Raw genomic sequence first — 4,079 nt, 5'->3', positions numbered from 1 at the left:
CTCCAAACACAGTCCTACAATCAAGTAGTTCTTTCCAATGAAGTTCTTTCAATCTGTATTTTGGAAGGGTTACAATTTACGTTTCCCTGTACAGTGTTTTTCTCTCAGGTTAATGTTAATTGTAAGCCTTCCAAAATATAGTTTTTAAGATGCAATTAAGCTTCTTAATTTGATTTTGCAATGTTATTTTTTAAAAACAATTATATGGATACACATTAGTTGTTCATATTTATGGGGTACATGTGACATTTTGATATAAGCTTACAATATGAGATGATCAAATCTAGGTAATTGTGATATTCATCACCTCAAACATCTATCATTTCTTTATGTTGTGGCCATTCTAGATCTTCTAGTTTTCTGAAATATACAATGAATTATTGTTAACTATAGTCTCCTCTTAGTCTATCAAACACTAGATCTTATTCTTTCTATCTAGCTGTATTTTTGTACTCGTTAACCAAACCCTCTTCCTCCCTACTCTTTATTACCCTTCCCAGCCTCTGGTAACCAACATTTTACTCTCTACCTTCATGGGATCAGGTTTTTTTCAGCTCTCACCTATGAGTGAGAACATGGGATAGTTGTCTTTCCATGCATTATTTATTTCACTTGACATAATAACCTCCAGTTTCATCCATGTTGCTTTAAATGACAGGATTTCATTCTTTTTATTGTTCAATAATATTCCCTTGTGTTTAAATATCACATTTTCTTTATCAGTTTATCCATGATGGGCACTTAGGTTGATTTCATATCTTGGATATTGTGAGCTGCAATAAACACAGGAGCATAGATATGTCTTCAATATATTAATTTCCTATCTTTTGGATATATAACCAGCAGTGAGATTGCTGAATCATATGGTAGTTCTACTTTTAGTTTTTTGAGGCTTCTCCATGCTGTTTTTCATGATGGCTGTACAAATTTACATTCCTAACAACAGTATATGAGCTTTCCCTTTTTTCCGTATCCTGGCCAGCATTTGTTATTTTCTGTCTGTTTGATAAAAGTCATTTTGACTGGGATGAAATGATATTTTTTTATCACGTGAATTTCCCTGATGATTTTACATTTCTCTGATGATTAGCGATGTTTAGCATCATAGCTCCAGTGGTACGATCGGCTGGTGCACAGTACATACAAGGCTTTTTTAAAAAAATTATCACTTTAGTGGGAGGAAAAGGGAGGATCTCAAAGTTGTTGGTTACTGAAAATCTCATAGGCTGTAGCTACTCTTCCCATAATATCCAGTGGAAAAAAAACATTCATTATGGGGGCATGTGAACAGTGGGAAAGTTTATAGACCTTCTAAAAGGATTAAAATTAGAAATATTTTTTAAAATTTTAGCCAGCTTGTCTGAACTACCACATGCATGGTAGCCCACCAACCTCACTCCAAGTTACACTCTAGTCTGTTATTACACTTGTCTCTATAGAACTTATTGCTGCTGTATTAGTGATCTATTGCTGCTGTAACAAGTATGACAAGATTGGTGGCTTAAAAGGACACAAATGTATTATTATTATTTTTAAAATTCAGCCCCATAGTGATTGTTAGAAATTGCCAGTGTTGAATATCAGACTTCAAGTCATCATGATGAGATATTGAGAAAAGTTTTTGATTAGCAAGAATCATACCTTGGATAAACCTCAGTGGGTATAATACTGCCTCTTTGTGAAGTTTGTATTATAATTCTTATACACAGAAGTCTAAAATGGATTTCACTGGACTAAAATAAAAGAGTTGATAGGGTTATGGTCCTTTGTGGAGAATCTACTCCCCTCCCTTTTTTTTTTTTTTTTTTTCCAGCTTCTGATGGCAGACCATTCCTTGACCCATGGTCTGTTCCTCCATCTTCAAAGCCAGCAAAAGACTGGTTAAGTCTTTCTCACATCGCATCACTCTGACTCTGGGTCTTCTGCCTTCCTCTTCAACATTTAAAATTCTCTTGTTATATTGGTCTCATTGGATAATGCAGAAAAAAAATTTTCCCATCTCAAGGTTAGTAGATTAGCAACTTTTATTTCATCTGCAATTTTAATTCCCCTTTGCCATGTAACAGCATATTCATGGATTATGGGGAATAGAACGTGGGCATCTTTGGAGAGCCATCATTTTGCCTAACACAACTACAATTATTTAACTTATAGTTTACTTGCTTTTTCCTGTTTTCTCCCACCAGAATATAGACTCAGTGTAGAGTAGTAATCATGTCTTCTCTTTCATTTTCTCCTGATTGGTTGGACAAAGACTGAATAGAGGAATGAAAACAATATGAAGTATCTAATGTGCTGTTTTCTATGATTTTAGCTTGCCAAATTAATACTACTACTCTATGCTGATTAAGAACTATCTGAGATTTTACCCAAAGGTTCAGCAGAAGGATATTAATTAGTATATCACTTTATTACTCATAAAATTCAGATATGTGATTTGGGCCATATAGTCCTATAGATACATCTCTCCTGGATTGGACCTACTTGGCCACCAGGTCTGAAGCTGCTTGAAGCTGTGCTGGACAAAATCCTGCTTTTATTATAGATGCAAGCCTTGTAGTGCATAAGAGATAGTCCACGAGAGAATCTATGATCTGCAAAGGGTAGGGGGTAAGCCAAGAATAACCTTCCTTTCTTCCAAATTCACCAGATAACTTGCACTTGTCTTTACAGTCAGGGATAAGGGATTTACAGAAAGAGGCCAGGAATGTTACTCTATGGAGCCCCTCCCGTGGACATTTGGAGAGGAAAGGCAGTTTCCTCTCCCATTTTCACACCCAGAAAATTCTGTGTCTAAGTTATTATGTTAGCCTTAATTTGACCACCTGTGTGTTATATTTTTCCTCTGATTGACAAGTTTCTGACTGTATGTAGCTAGTGCTCTGTATATCACTAATGGCTGTGCTAAATTCAGACTTTTTTATCATATAAAATTGAGGTATACAACATGATGTTTTGGTATATGTATACGTAGTGAAATGCTTACTACATGTAAGCAATTTTACTTATCCATCACCTTCTATAGTTACCTCTTTTGTGTGTGGTAAGAGAACTTAAAATCTACTCTTTAGCAAATTTTCAATATACAATACAAAATATGCAATAATACAATACCATTAACTATGGTTTTCCTATTGTACATCAGATCACTAGACTTATTTATTCTACATAAATGCAAGTTTGTACCCTTTGACCTACAACTATACATTTCTTCCCCACTATTGTACTGTTTCTATGTATTTGACTTTTTCTCTTCTTTCATTTTATTTTTTAGATTCCATATATAAGTAGGACTATGCACAGAAACAGAAAAGGAAGTAATCAACAAAATGAAAGGGAGCCCTACAGATTGGGAAAAATATTTGTGAACTATATATCTAATAAAGGTATATACATATATGTTTAATATTCAAAATATATAAGAAACACAATTCAATAGTAAAAGAAAAAAAAATCCAATTTTAAAATGGGAAAAGGATTTGAATTAACATTTTTTCCAAAGAAGACCTACAAATGACAAACAGATATATGAAAAGGTGCTCAACATCACTAATCTTCACTGATATTTAGGGAAATGCAAATCAAAACCACAATGAGTTATCATTTTGTACTTGTTAGCTAGCTATTATCAAAAAATCAGTTGATAATAAGTGTTGGCAAGAGTACTGAGAAAAGGGAACCCTTGCACACTGTTGATAGGAATGTAAACTGGTACAGCCATTATCGGAGACAATATAGAGGTTTTTTTTTTTTTTTTTTTTTTTTTTTGAGAAGGAGTCTCCCTCTGTCGCCCCAGCTGGAGTGCAGTGGCGGGATCTTGGCTCACTGCAAGCTCCGCCTCCCGGGTTCCCGCCATTCTCCTGCCTCAGCCTCCCGATTAGCTGGGACTACAGGCGCCGCCACCACGCCTGGTTAATTTTTTGTATTTTTTTGGTAGAGAGGGGGTTTCACTGTGTTAGCCAGGATGGTCTTGATCTCCTGACCTCGTGATCCGCCCACCTCGGCCTCCCAGAGTGCTGGGATTACAGGCGTGAGCCACGGCGCCAGGCCAAGGTCTCTTAAAAAGTTAAAAATAGAAC

At 35.6% G+C, this 4,079-nt stretch overlaps 1 non-coding gene across 1 annotated transcript; it reads right to left on the bottom strand.

Annotated features, from left to right (window-relative positions):
* Nucleotides 1-1,542: 1,542 nt before the first annotated feature.
* Nucleotides 1,543-1,686, bottom strand: LOC111530914. The gene has a single exon (XR_002728052.1). It is a non-coding gene; the product is annotated as a U4 spliceosomal RNA (small nuclear RNA).
* Between the last annotated feature and the right edge of the window lie 2,393 nt (nucleotides 1,687-4,079).

Source organism: Piliocolobus tephrosceles, chromosome 4 (assembly GCF_002776525.5).
Source record: "Piliocolobus tephrosceles isolate RC106 chromosome 4, ASM277652v3, whole genome shotgun sequence".
In the NCBI taxonomy this organism is placed as follows: Eukaryota; Metazoa; Chordata; class Mammalia; order Primates; family Cercopithecidae; genus Piliocolobus; species Piliocolobus tephrosceles.
The sequence above is the reverse complement of the archived record's forward strand: the minus strand, read 5'-3'. Positions and strand labels throughout refer to the sequence as shown.